The sequence below is a fragment of the Dromiciops gliroides genome, chromosome 6 (genome assembly GCF_019393635.1).
Source record: "Dromiciops gliroides isolate mDroGli1 chromosome 6, mDroGli1.pri, whole genome shotgun sequence".
NCBI lineage: Eukaryota > Metazoa > Chordata > Mammalia > Microbiotheria > Microbiotheriidae > Dromiciops > Dromiciops gliroides.
In genome coordinates, this window is record NC_057866.1 from 147171543 (window position 1) to 147187503 (window position 15961).

The 15961-nt window shown below is 35.7% G+C and overlaps 1 pseudogene; it reads left to right on the top strand.

Annotated features, from left to right (window-relative positions):
- The first annotated feature begins 1879 nt into the window (after window positions 1-1879).
- LOC122732114 lies at window positions 1880-10343 on the top strand (annotated as a pseudogene).
- Window positions 10344-15961: the final 5618 nt, after the last annotated feature.

Below are 15961 nucleotides of genomic sequence, written 5' to 3' on the forward strand. Positions count from 1 at the left end.
TCTATATGTCTATATGTTTTATATTAAGGTTATTGATAAGGAATATATTGCTATTCTGTTAATACCCACAGTTTTGAAATTTAAAGAGGTATTCTACTTATTACTTGTTTTTTAGGTGTAATTCTATTTTTTTTTTTTGTGGGACAATGAGGGTTAAGTGACTTAACCAAGGTCACACAGCTAGCCAGTGTCAAGTGTCTGAGGCTGGATTTGAACTCAGGTCTTCCTGAATCCAGGGCCCGTGTTTTATCCACTGCATCACCTAGCTACCCCCAGGTGTAATTCTAATAAGTGCCTTTGATCTTCCAAAAATATCAAGTATTTTCAGAAGTTCATACAAGTCAGATAGAATCACTGTCTTGAAGATGTTCAATTCTTTTTCATTTTTTTTATGTAACTCAAAATAATGTTCTACATTTGAACATGTTAATTAATGAAAATATTAACCATATTCACTTTCTGAAATATATCATCTAGATAAATAAGAGGATATTATTTAAGATTTAATTTAGCCAGACTGATACTATCCTATCTAGCAAAAGTTATATAACTTTTTTTATATAAAAGAGGAAAGGAGAAAGAAGTCATACGGCAGATTGAATAGAAGGCCAGGATTTCTAGATCCAAGCCTTACCAGCTACATGACCCAAGGTAAATTTCTTAATATTTCTCTGCCTCAGCTAACTCTCAGATTACAATTTACAGAAAATTTTCTGCTTTGTGTTGGTAAGGAGAATCTACTCAGTGGGAGCTCCCCATACTGATAAAATCAGAGGCTAAATCCAAACAAACAAACAAAAAAAGGCAAAAATTAGGCTATGGCTTGGAATGTCTAAATTAGCAACTCAGAAGTTTAAGTTTATTTGGTGTGCATTAGTGACTTATGCAAATTTTGGATCAGGGCAAAAGGGGATTGTAAGAATATTTTAAAATGGCTAGCCTAATTTGGGGGGCTAATCTGACTGGAGGACTAATTCGGGGACTTTTGACTGTTTAGCTATCTGACTGCAGTTAATTTAATGTGGGCCATTTATAAAGTTCCACCACACTGCTCCACTCCCAAATTGATAAGCAAAATATTAAGAAGCCTCTTAACTAAATAATCAAAGCAAAGTTTATTTTTGAGATACTATTTAAAATTATGAATAAAGGGAAATAAAATGTACAACCTGATTGTGTTGCAGCACTTCTCTTTCCACTGCTCTCTTCAGAACTTCTTGAATACAATAAGGGCCTTAGCCGCTGCTTGCCTTAGGGCACTCAGGTCCTTTATTGTAAGTCCATGCCCCTTTCACCTTGTAAATCCCCCTGCTTCTAACTTTCCTCTCCTTACTGCCACTGCTGAACCCCTGTGTTTCTCTCTCACCGACCTTCTGTCTGTCTGCTCTGTCAGTCTGCCCTTCAGCCTCTCTTTTCCCTGCTCATAGTCCTTCTCATCTTCTCCTGAGTTCTTGTAGCCCCGTCTCTAGTCTACTGTGCTCCAACCTTTCTAATCTCGTCTGCTGCCCCTTGACCTCTTCTCCTCCTCCTCTCATCTGTCTGAACAGATCCCCTTCTAATCTTGTCAGCTGCACCCCTTGTTGTCTAACTCCCAGGTCTTTATATACCTTTTCTTCTCTCCACTCAAATCTTGGGGCTTCCTGTGCCCCCACAGACCAAGCTAATCCGCTAGCCAGGGCTGCAGCTGGTGGGGGTGGGTGCTCCAGCCTCATGTGCCTCATCAAAGGCTATCGGCATATTTTGGATAGCTTTTGGGCTCAGCTGAAGCAGACGGGGGAGGGGGACCAGCTCCTCCCACACAGAAGAGACCCTGAGGGCCTGAGGCTTTCTAATCTCAGCCCAAAGGTAGGGTCCCTAAATCAAAATAAATTTCCACAGTATGGTAGTTGTATATCTAAAACTATGTTTTTGTGAACGTAAAACTGACAGTGACATCAGGGGAGGGACCAAGGTAAGGGAGGAAAAAATTATCAGAGACAGTAGAAGCCTAAATTACTTCATGATAACAGGGATAAAAGAGTGATGAGAATGAAAGAAATATTGGTAAGAGAAAAAATCATGTTCTGCATGAATGACCAAATTTGCAAACCTAATGATAACAGGACATTTAGCAATAAGAGGGGAAGATAGAGTCAAAATTATGAAGTGAAATGTCACAACTATAAAACCTCCTCACAAACCAATTTTCAATTCTTTTCATATTTTTTGCAACAATTTCCTTTTCACCCCTAATTTATCCTCATAAATCTTCTATGATCTTTTAAAAATCTTTTTTGGTGGTTGTTTTTGTTTTATTTTTCTTTAGCTTTTCTAAAAATTCTTATTAGTGATGATTCCAATCTTCACTTTTTCTTTGAGGCTTGGCTTGTAGACATTTTTAATGTACTATCTTCTGAGTTTATTTCTAGGACTTCCCTCTCACAATAGGAACTTTTACTGGTGAAGTTATTTTTGTTTTCTTTGTTTATTTTTCTAGTCAACTCCATGAGTTTGTGTATTATATTAGATTTATGCTCTGCTCACCTCTGGGTGAGGAGGAATGACTGGTTTGAGCTTCCCTCTTTTATGTGTTACATTCACAGCTCAATTTGGAGGACTGTAGGCCTCTGGTATCTCCAAAATGGTGTGATATGGGGAAAGGTCTGTTGGCTGCCCTTCTGGTATATATTATGCTTCTTACCCAGATAGGTCTCTTGCTCCCTCATGACTGTGACCATTCCCCTCTGCTCTAGGGTCAAAATCTATAAACAGAATAATAGAAGTAGAGCTACCAAATGGCACTTTATTTTGTATCAAGCACTAGAACAGGTGTCCCCAAGGATCTCTTTAGGAGAAAGTATTCAATCTATTTACCAGAGTGGGGCACTGGCACAGCAACTTCTCCCAATACCATGATTCTAAGTTGCTGCCCCATGCCAACACTACCAAAAATGTTCTACTTCCAAAAAATATTTCTCTGAGCTAGCACCCACTCCAGCTGTCTGACCATCTCCTTCTGTCCTGCTAAATTGTTCTGGGCTGAAAAATAAAGCACTCATTTTAACTTATTCTTGTCTCTCCCACTAAGAATTCTGCTTGGGATATTGAAAAATAAGTACATTGATGCACTATTGGTAGGGTTGTGAACTGGTCCAATCATTTTGGAGAAAATTTTGGAACTATGCAAAATAGCTGTAAATTTGCATACCCTTTGACCCAGGAATACTGTCACTAAGTCTTTATCTCTAAGAGATCAAAGGACATATAAGTACAGAAATATTTATAGCAGCGTTTGTGTGATAGGAAAAACATACTCATCAATTTTTGAAGGCTAAATAAGTTATGATTCATGTTTGTGATGAAATACTGTATTGTAAAAAATAATGAACATAGTTTCCAAAAAAACAAACAAACAAAAAAATTAGGAAGTATTATATGACTTGATATGCAGAGAAGTGAACAGAAATGGAATAACAATATACATAGTATATTGGAATGATAATCAATTATAGAAAGACTTAGCAACTCTGATCAATACACTGATCCATGACAATTTCAAAAGATTCATGATGAAAAATGTGATTCTTCTCCAGGTAGAGAACTGATGGACTGTGAGTCAAGATTGAGGCATATTTTTCCTCTTTATTTTTTTTGCTTCCCTCACTTTGCACTATGGCTAATACAGATTTATAATTTGAATGACTTTATATGTACCATGTAAGCTCTTTGAACTCAACTGCTTTTATATTATCTTTGAATTCTTAGAGCTTAGCACAATTCTTGGCATACAATGTCTTTTTTTTAAATCATAAAATTATTTTAATATTTTCCAGCTCCATGTAAAGATATTTTTCAACATTTGTTTTCATTGGTTCCATATTTTACTCCTACCCTTCCTTCCCTCCCCCATCTAGCAAAATAGAAAGCTATCTGATATAGGTTATATATAACATATATAAATGCCATTTAATGTACAATGACATTAAACATATTGCTGCATTAATCATCTTGTGAAAGAAGAATCAGAGCACAAGAGAAAAACCTCAAAAAAGAGTTAAAAAAAACAGCCAAGAAGGAGAAACAGTATGGGTCAATCTGCATTCAGAGTCTACAATTCTTTTTTTCTGGACGTGGAGAATATTTTATATCATGAGTTATTTAAAATTGTTTTGGATCATTGCACTGCTGAGAAGAACCAAGTCTATCATAGCTGATCATCACACAATGTTGCTGTTACTGTGTACAATGTTCTCCTGGTCCTGCTCATCTTGCTCAGCATCATTTCATGTAAGTTCTTCAAGGTTTCCCTGAAATCCTTCTGTTCCTCGTTTCTTATAGCACAATAGCATTCCAATCAATTCATGTACCATAACTTGTTTAGCTATTTTCCCCATGAGGGAGGATAATATTCTTGGGATCTGTATCTCTATTGGGATATTGTTATTAAATTGACTATGAAGTGATGATATCAAGAAACTTAAGGGACAGAATAAAAGGAGAATAGGGGAAGGAGAAGGAGGGGGAGGTTGAATAAGGTTAATTACATCATTTGTAGAGGCACAAAAAACGTATTACAATAGAAGGAAAGAAGGGAGAAGTGAGTATTGTTTCAACCTTACTCTCAACAGATTTGGTTCAGCTAAGGGATAATATACACACCATTTTATATAAAGAAACTTAGCTTACTCTTTAAGGAACTAAAAGCGTGAGGGTAATAGGGTGGTACTGACAGAAGGGCAGGCAGAAGCAGGGGAGGAAAGGGGAAATAAAAGGAAGGGTGGATGATAAAAGGGAGAGTAGATTGAGGAAGGCAGTGTGGTCAGATGCAAAACACTGGTGAGGAAGAACAGGGTGAAAGAAGAAAAAAAGAATACAATAAAAGGGGAAGAGAATATGGGGGAAAATAAACAGTAATCTTAACTATGAATGTGAATGGGATAAACTCTCCCATAAAATGGAATGGAATAGCAGAGTGGATTAAAAATTACAAGCCTACAATATGTTGTTTACAAGAAACATATTTGAAGCAGAGAGATGCACACAGTGTAAAGGTAAAAGGTTGAATCAGAATATATTATGCTTCAAGTAAAGTAAAAAAAGAAGAGGAGCAATTGTTATTTCAGACAAACAAAAAACAAAAAACAGAACTAATTAAAAGAGATAAGGGAGGAAAATAAATCTTTCTAAAAGGTACAATAGATAATGAAGTAATATCAATACTAAACATGCACGTGCCAAGTGGCATACCATCTAAATTCTTAGAGAAGTTAAATGAGTTACAAGAGGTAATAGACAGCAAAACTATACTAATGTTGGATCTGAATCTTCCCTTCTCAGAATTAGACAAATCTAGCCACAAAATGAACAACAATAGAATAGAATGCTATAAATATTAGATATGATAGATGTGTGGAAAAATTGAATGGGGATAGAAAGGAATATATCCTTTTTTCAGTGGTACATGGCACATATTCAAAAACTTACTATTAGGGCGCAAAAACCCTATCGTCAAATGTAGAAAAGCAGAAATAATAAATACATCATTTTCAGATCATGATGCAATAAAAATTACATGTAATATGGAGTCATGTAAAGGTACATAGAAAATTAATTAGAAACTAAATAATTTCATCCTAAAGAATGAGCGGGTCAAACAACACGTTATAGAAACAATCAGTAACTTCAAGAGAATGACAATAATGAGAAAACACAATAAAACCTATGGGATGCAGCCAAAGCAGTTCATGGGGAAAAATACATATCTATAAATGTTTACATGAATAAAATAAAGAGATCAATGAAATCCTGAAAAATCAAAGGAGAAATTAATAAAATTGAAAGTAAGAAAACTATATAATTAATCAATAAAATTATGAGTTGGTTTTATTTGAAAAAAATTAATGAAGTAGATAAACTTTTGTTTAATTTGATTTAAAAAAAAATTAGAAAACCAAATTTACCAGTGTCAAAAATAAGAGGGGTGAATTCACCATCAATGAAGTGGAAATTAAAGCAATAATTCGGAGCAATTTTGTGCAACTATATGCCAATAACCTTGAAAATCTTATTTAAATGGATGAATATTAACAAAAATACAAATTGCCTAGATTAAGTGAAGAGGAAAGGAAATCCTTAAATAAGCCAATTTTTAAAAAGAAATTGAACAAGTCATCAATCAACTCTTGAAGAAGAAATCTCCAGGGCCAGATGGATTTACAAGTGAATTCTACCAAACATTTAAAGAAAAATTAATTCCAATACTACACAAATTATTTGAAAAAAATAGGTGAAGGAGGAGGTCTACCAAATTCCTTTTATGACAAAAAAAGGCAATGATACCTAAACCAGGCAAAGCCAAAACAGATTAAGAAAATTACAGACTAATTTCCCTAATTAATACCAATGCAAAAATCTTAAATAAAATATTAGCAAGGAGATTATAGCAAGTCATCACCAGGATAATACATTTTGATCACATGGTACTTATACTAGGAATACAAGGCTGGTTCAAAATTATGAAAATTATAGAGATAATCAACCATATCAGCAAAACTAAACAGAATCATATTATTATTTCAATAGATGCAGAGAAAGCATTTGGCAAAATAAAACACTCATTCCTATTAAAAACACTAGAGAGCACAGGTGAAGCTTTCCTTAAAACAATAAGCAGTATCTACCTAAAACCATCAGTAAACATTATATTAACAGGTATAAGTTAGAGGCATTCCCAATAAGATCAGGGGTAAAACATGGATGTCCATTATCATCTCTATTATTTAATGTACTGGAGATGTTAGCCTCGACAGTAAGAGAAGAAAAAGGAATTTAAGGAATTAGAGTAGGCAAGGAGGAAACAAAACTTTTACTCTTTGCAGATGATATGATGGTATATTTAGAGAATCCCAAAGAATCAACTAAAAAACTACTTGAAACAATTAACAACTTTAGCAAAGTTGCAGACCATAAAATAAACCCACATAAATCATCACCATTTCTATACATGACCAACACAGCCTAGCAGCAAGAGATAGAAAGAGAAATTCCATTTAAAATGACTGTAGACAATATAAAATAAAATACTTGGGAATCTACCTGCCAAGATCGTCCCAGGAATTCCATGAACACATTTATCTATCTATCTATCTATCTATCTATCTATCTATCTATCTATCTATCTATCTATCTATTTATTTGTTTATTTGTTTGTTTGTTTTTGGTGAGGCAATTGGGGTTGAGTGACTTGCCCAAGGTCACACAGCTAGTAAGTGTTAAGTGTCTGAGGCCGGATTTGAACTCAGGTCCTCCTGACTCTAGGGCTGATGCTCTATCCACTTCACCACCTAGCTGGCCCTATGAACACAATTTTAAAACACTTTCCACACAAATAAAATCAGATCTAAATAATTGGATGATGGCGGCTAGGTAGCACCATGGATAAAACACCAGTCTTGATTTTTGGAGGAACTGAGGTCAAAATCAGGCCTCAAACACTTGACACTTAGCAAGTGACCCTGGGCAAGTCACTTAACCCTCATTGCCCCGAAAAAAAAAATAAATAAATAAACAATTGAGAAAAAAATGTCAATTGCTCATGGATGGGCCAAGCTAAAAAAATTAAAATGACAATTCTACCTAAATTAATTTACTTATTAAGTGATATACCAATCAGACTACCTAAAAATTATTCTATAGAGGTAGAAAAAATAATAACAAAATTCATGTGGAATAACAAAAGGTCATGAATATCAAGGGAACTAATGGAAAAAATGCACAGGAAGGTGGCCTGGCCATACCAAATCCAAAGCTATACTATAAAGTGGCAGTTATCAAAACTATTTGCTACTGGATAAGAAATAGAGTGGTGGATCAAAGGAATAGGTTAAGCACAGGAGACCCAGTAGCAAATGACTATAATAGTCTACTGCTTGATAAACCCAAAGAATCCAGCTAGGACACAAACTGCTGGGAAAACTGGAATATAGTATAGCAGAACCTAGATATAGACCAACATCTTACACCGTATACCAAAATAAGGTCAAAATTGGCACATGATTTAGACATAAAGGATGATACCATAGGTAAATTAGGAGAGGAAGGAGTAGTTTACTTCTCATATCTATAGAGAGGAAAACAATTTATGTCCAAACAAGAGATAGAGAATATTATGAAATGCAAAATGGATGACTTTGATTACATTAAATTAAAAAGTTTTTGTACAAACAGAAGCAATGCACCCAAAATTAGAAAGGATAAAGGCCTCATTTCTAAAATATATAGGGAACTAAATCAAATTTATAAGAAATGCAAGGCATTCCTCAATTGAGAAAGGATCAAAGCATATGAACAGGCAGTTTTCAGATGAAGAAATCAAAGCTATCTATTACCATATTAAAAACATGCTCTAAATTACTATTGATTAGAGAAATGCAAATTAAAACAACTCTGAGGTACCACCACATGCCTGATAATATGACAAAAAAGGAAAATAATACTTTAAGTCTTTAAAAATGTTTATTGATGTGTTGTGTTTGAATGAACCTTATTCAATATCTGTCTATGTCTTGGGGGAATCTACAAATTTATCCACATGATAATGTAATAGATAAACAGATAAATAGAGAGACAGATAAATGTATATGTATGAGTATACATATGAGTATACATGTATGTTTATGTATATGTATATACATGTACATGTATACTCTTATTTCTTCTATGATTATGAATAAAGAGACTCTTTGTGTGGTTTTCTCTCTAGTATATCATGTTAACATAATGAAAGTTCATTGAGATTTATAATTTTTTAAAATGGAGCTTTGCCAGAAAGTGGAGGCTTACAAAAAGATGCCAAACTAAGAAGTCAAAGTTGCTGCCACTCACAAATAGGAGTTATTGCAGGATAGAGGCAGCAGATTTTTGAGAACTAAAGAAAATCTGGCAGTATCTTCTGAGGGTCAATAGTGTCGTTGGTGTAGATGATATCTAGATCAAGAATGAAATTGCCATTACCTCATTATTATCCAAGTAGGAATGTATTAGAAGCAAATAGTGGGGGCCGCTAGATGGTGCAGTGGATAGAGCACCGGCCCTGGAGTCAGGAGTACCTGAGTTCAAATCTGGCCTTAGACACTAGACACTTGACACTTACTAGCTGTGTGACCCTGGGCAAGTCACATAATCCCAATTGCCTAAAAAAAAAAAAAAAGAAGAAGCAAATAGCTTTCTTCAGTGTTTTGTTTTTTTTCATGGAATAGAGAGAACTATTAAATTGATTACACCTAATCTACTTCATTATAGAATTAAAGGAATATTCAGGAGCCAACAACATGGCCAAATTCTAACATTTCTCTCACTACTGATTTTCATTCATTTGAATAGATCCTCCTCCTTTCAAGCTCTCAACCATTACCTATTATATATTGGAAATACCTATGGCCAGATGGGATTGCACATTCCTTTAATCCCTGATCCTGGGGAGACTAGGGCTGGTGAAATACTTGAGCTCAAGAGTGGTGAAATGTAGTTGTCTAAATTGATCAAGTATTTGCACTTTCTATGCCACCTTTATAGTAAACCTTTAAGAACAGAGGCCTACCAGATTCCTTAAGAATATGTGAAATGGAGAGGCCTCAGAGCAGAGGATAACCAAGAGAAGGCTGAGATAAGGCAAAGGCTGAAGCCAGACCTTCCAATATGGCCCAGAGCAGGAATAGTGGGAACCCATTTGCTGAACCCAGCCAATTTGATAACTCCCTCATTTTGCCCTGTCCAACCATGCTTCTTCCAAGACATCTCCAAGGAAATCCCCCAGGAGTTCCAGAAGACAGTGTCTACTATGTACTACCTCTGAATATGCAGTAACTTGGCCCTTCTCCTGTATTTCCTTTCCTGCCTGGCCTCCTTCTGTGTGATTCCCTCTTTCCATTGGCTCTAGTGTTGTTCTCTTGATCCTCTAGGCCCTACTCTTCACACCCTGCTTCTTTGTCTGTTGGTACTGCCCTATGTACAAGACTTTCAGGAGTGACAGTTCATTCAATTTCTTTATTTTCTTCCTAATTTTCTTTGTCCAGGGCATGACATACATGCTGGCAGCTATGGACATCCCATCATTAGGATTCAGTGGCTGGATCTCAGCCCTGATGGTGCTGAAGGTTAAAATGGGTATAGCTCTCCTCATACTTCTAGTCACCTATTTCTTCACTGGCATTGCTGTGCTTGGCATGGTGATGCTGAAGTGGATTTACTACCTCTACTGCTTCACAGGTGCCAGTTTCCAGAAGGCCCAGTAGGAGTCTGCCATTGGTGTCTTCTCCAACCCTGCAGTTCAAACAGCTGCAGTCACTGCCAACAATGCCTTTTGAGACCCATAATGTTCTCTCCCTCCTCCCCTACTTATCCCCTTCTCTGGCTGGTGCACCCCAACCTTGGCTCTGGATGAAGCTGGCTCTGTTCCCCTTTCATCTCTCCCTAGGATTGATTTCGGAGAGAGGCAGGAATTTTTATTAGTTGTCTCTCCTCCTTAAATTTTGTGGCAGTGAGAATTGGTCTGCCGAAGAGATTGAGGGGAACTCAGGGTACTGAAACCAGTCCCAACCACTGCCCAACTACTCCCCCTCACCAGGCTGTTCCCTCACCCACCCTCATTGAGAGCCCCTGCTTCCCTCTGCTGTGCCAAGGCTAATGCTTCAGTTATTTAAATAAAGGAATGAAGAACTTGGGTCTGGGGGAATAATTGGTGAAATGGTCTGAATCAGAAATGGAGCAAGTCAAAGTTCCTATGGTGTTCAGAATGGAGCAGGGCCCATGAGCATCCCTACACTGCTAGCCTAAGCAAAATAGGTATAATCAATCTCAAAGAAAAAGAAAGACAGACATAAAAACAGGGATACAAAGAGACAGACTAGAAATCAGGCAGACAAAGAAGGAGAAACAGAGACAGAGAGACAGTCAGAGGAAGACAATGGTTATATGTATGAGAAAGATAGAAAGGGGAGGGTAACAGTGAGATATACAAAGAGGAAGAGATACAGAGATAAAGAGAGTAAAAGTGAAAGTTAGGCTCTGTGTATGTACACACACACATATATATGTGTGTTGCATGTGTGTATGTATATGTGTGTGAGAGAGACAGAGAGACAAAAACAGACAGAAAGGTAGAACGGGACTATTGAACAGGACAGTGAATTCCTCTCCATAGGAGAGTCAATGTAAAATTTTTGTTTCTTTTCTTTTTATTTAGACATTTTAATGACTGGATATATCATGAATAATTAAAATTGCCTCTATGGTTAGATCTTGATGGCTAATATTAAATAAAATGGAGTTAATAATTGTGTTTCCTGCAGTCATTGTCTTCTTCATGTAGAATAATGTCCCTTGTTGTATGACGATGTTCATTAATCAAGCTTCTTTCACCTATATCCTTTCTGTGTGAATAGAAAGTAGTTGTATAGGGACTTAGGCAACACCACAATCTGGCACACATCTTTTTCCCATTAAAGCCACTTTAGTTTTCTCAGATGATACCCAAAATAGCACTTGGCATTCTTACAGTTGCTCTATATGGGGCAAAAAACAAAAACATTTTTATTGCCCAGGACTGGAGTGGGGAAAATTCAGTAACATCACATTTTAATGGAAACCTGCTATGGCTTCAGATCTAGGGATGATGAGTGATTTATATTTAGTCATACAACAAGTCTATGACTGTCTATGATGTTCTTTGATTTAAAAACAATTAGAGAATCAACCTTGAGTGAAATTCTAGCATATCTCTCCATGGGGATTTAAAGTCACCTCGCAAAATGATATCCAAGCAGTGGAATCACCTATATTTTAGGTATAAATGTTTTCTTTGGCTTCATCACCATTTTTGTTATTGTTATAGCAATCACTGTTGATGTACTTTTGGGCCATTTTCATTGAAACATTTCAATTCCAAACCTTCTCAGTTCTCAGTGAAGAGGTTTAATGAGGGAGGCAGATGACTTAATGAAATGAGGAATCCTGTCCCTTTTTAGTGACTTTGAACTCTGGGTCTTAACATTTTCATAGATTTAAAATTTAAATATATAAATTACTTATTCCTGTAATATATTTTTATTTCAAAAGATTAACATACCTAAATGTGTTCTTTTATAGCATCTAACAATACAACATAACAAACACAAAATCCAATAAGTTCATATGATATGTGTCAAACTGTCAGACTCTGTGAAAATTAAATGGCATGTAGCTGAGGCTATGGAAACTTTAAATATATAAACTTTCATTAGGAAATGCTTAGTACAATTAATTTTTTCCTACCATAAACCAAATGATTGACCTGAAGTGCATGAAAAGCAAGATGCTTTGATGCCACTGATCTTTCTGCCGAGAGCAAATTTGTTTGACTGTGTCTCATTAACCAAACTTCTTTAAATTGTTCAAGTCCACCCCAATAACTGATACTTCTGATACTAACATTTGATTAACAGAGAAGACAAGTAACAAAAGAAATAAGTTTGAAAATCAGTTAGTCAAGCAAAGATAACTGAATAGTTGATGAAGTAGCAACAGTCATAATTAGGCTTCAATGACTAGAATTTTGCACGAGAGTATTGTGTTCAAGAGGGACAATTCTACTGGTTTATAGACACTTGTCTCTATACCTTATTTCTCATATTCCTCAATAAGCCTTTGTCATCATCATCATCATCATTTGTCATAATAAGCTTACTGTCCTCATGAACTTGTAGCTATAGAACCTTCTCTTAGGACCTCATTTTTCCCCTCCCTATATGGATAAGGAACAGGCTATTTACTTCTTCCCCCACTGCATCCTTTAACCATAGAAATGCTTGACTCTATCTAAAACCATTATCTCCACTTGTTTTCTTTAATAAGCCTCCCCAAACTTTTCGCACTCTATCTGAAAGACCCCCTGGATATAACTTTGCACAAGAAACCAGATAATTCATTAACACCAACCCAGGATAATGAAACATGCATTATTATATATGCAGTCAGATTTAGTGTGGTACAGTATAAAGAGCACTGATTCAGGAATCAATAGTATAGTATTCTAATCACAGTTCTGCTGTTAAATTAGTAATTCATGACTTCATTAAAGACAATTAATCATTTCTGTCCTCAGTTTCTTCTTCTGTAAATTGAGGGGATTGTTTAGATGGTTTTTGAGATTTATCTGGCCTTAAACTTGTGATCTTATGAATCCATAGCTAAGTTTCTGAATGCCAAATTCTTTTAGGATTTGTGAGCCTCATTATTTTTTCATCTCTAAAATAGATAAGAATACTTACACTGGCTAATTCAGTGACAATGCTTTGAATAATTCTAATTTCAGATATTTATGTAGCACCATGTAAACATATACATTTTATATGTGCATATATATATATATATATAAGGTTGTTTGTATTCTGTATATTCAGGCATACATATATACTCTCATTTAATTATACCTACATTTAAAAAATCATATGCAAAATGGGTGTCCTCAAAGTTTCATTGCAATTTTATTTTTAAATAATGTAAAACTGTATTAAAACATTTGAAACATTTTGTATGTCACTTTAGGTATACAAAACCTCAATAAAGTATCCTTTCCATACTGTTCCTTTAACTATTTATTATTAGAGTGAAGTTCAAACATTGACTATTTCCTCGTCCCATTTTCTTCTCCATTGAAAAACTATTTCTTCCACACATCTTTGTCAGAAATCATTTCCTCCATTCTTTTTCTCACTTCACCTTCTCCCATATCATCCCTCTTTTTATCCTTCCATTTTTTTATCATGAAAGTATTTTAGTATTTTCCAGTTGTGGTGCTTAAAATCTAAATGTGGATCCTAAATTGCTCCCCTCCCCCAGTTTTTTTGGGGAAACTGGCTAAGATTTCTGATAAATTCAGCAAGAGTTTGGACTCTTAAGGATTTATTAAAGTATATTAGAAGTTAGTGAAGAGAGAGAAGTTGAGAAAACCACCTTTCTTTAGTTATCCATGCTTCTATAGAGAACACGAGGAGTATATCTTTCTACTCTGTTCTGCCCCTCCTGCCACCACACTGGTTCCTGAATGAAAAAGAGAGATCCAGAGAGCCAGCCTCAGCTTCCTACTTCCTTTCTCCCTCCCCAAAAGGGGAGGTCCTTTAAGCTGATCAATTGAGAGTGGTCTCCTGTTGATGTCGTAGTACACAGCCTCTGAGAACAACACCCCACTCAGGGTTGGCCAGGCATGGTCTTGATTTAATCATTCTTAAATAGGTTCTCAGTCTCACCCAATTTAATCAATTCCAAATCAATCTTCAGGTGGGGCTCCTGGGCATCTGCCAAAAACCATTTTTTTAATAACACAGTTACATGTAAAAATAGTTTTCAGCATTTGTTTTCATAAGATTTCTAGTTCCAAACATCTCTCCCTCCCTGCCTTTCCTTCCCCCTCACTAAGATAGAAAAAAATCTGATATGGGTTATATGTATAAAAATGTTAAACATATTTCTGCATTAGTCATGTTGTGAAAGAAGAATCAGAACATGAGGGAAAAAACCTCAAAAAAAAAATAACAATCAAAAAGTAGGAACAGTATGGTTCAATCTGCATTCAGAATCCACAGTTCTTTTTTCTAGATGTGGAGAATATTTTCCATCATGGATTCTTTGGAATTGTCTTGGATCATTGCACTGCTGAGAAGAGCTAAATCTATCATAGTTGATCATCACATAATGTTGCTGTTACTGTACACAGTGTTATCCTGGTTCTGCTCATTTCACTGAGCATCAATCCACTTAAGGCTTTCCAGGTTTTTCTGAAATCTCCCTGCATCCTTCCATTTTTAATATCATTTCAACATAATAGACTTACACCCCTGCCCTCTGTCTAAATAGATTCCTTCTAAATGCCTTAATGATGTTAAAGTACTTAGAGGTTACAGGTATCATCTTCACATATAGGAATGTCAAGAATTTAGTTCTGGAGATCCTTGCAGTGGCCTAGATTCTTTTTTTCTTTTTTCATTTTTTCTTTTTCTTTCATTTTTTTTTTGTGGGGCAATGGGGGTTAAGTGACTTGCCCAGGGTCCCACAGCTAGTAAGTGTCAAGTGTCTGAGGTCAGATTTGAACTCAGGTCCTCCTGAATCCAGGGCCAGTGCTTTATCCACTGCACCACCTAGCTGCCCCCAATGGCCAAGATTCTTAACAATCAATCACAACTGAATTTAGAGCCTGCCCCCTCCCCCATTTATACCAGGTACAGAAAATGCTAACTACTACTCTGATACTATGAACACCATAAGTGAGTACTGTAGCCATGACTCGGCTCTTTGCCTATGGTTGAGTAACTTTCAACAGCCCTTTATCAGCAGTGTGATATTGTCTAGAATATTAAAAAAAGGTTTTGAAGTCCAGAAAGGGTCAAAGTATCTATCTTTATTGATTGTGTTTACCATGTAGTTGCTCTCCCTTTTACTGTGCTTTGCTTGAGCCAGATATGCCTTTCTTTTTCTAAAGTTGGTAAGTAGTAGAATCCAGTTTTAAAAGTAGAGCTACTCAAAGTCACTGGAATATTTGTGACAGCAATATTAGAATTACACTTTAGGTTATATCAATCACTTTTGATATATAGCTTCAGTAAATATTAAAAACATGGAATAGCAGATGTAAAAAAACTTCAGAGAACAAGCACCCCCCCCCAAAAAAAAACAACCAAAAATATCAATAAGAAAACTAGGTGTTAACAAATTTATGTGGCTTACAATCAGGTCCATATCAGTGTGAAATAATTCCCTGCAGCAGCCATATTATTTGACTTTGCACTTTTTGAAGTTAGAATTTTATGAATTAATTCCAGCTTATTGGAAATATGCATTGTACTTTTGAGTAATGCCACCACCTTAAGGGATTCATTCTTCTCACTAACTGGGACAAAGTTGTTGTTTATTTCACAAATTTCTTCTATAGGTGCTGATTATTCATATAATT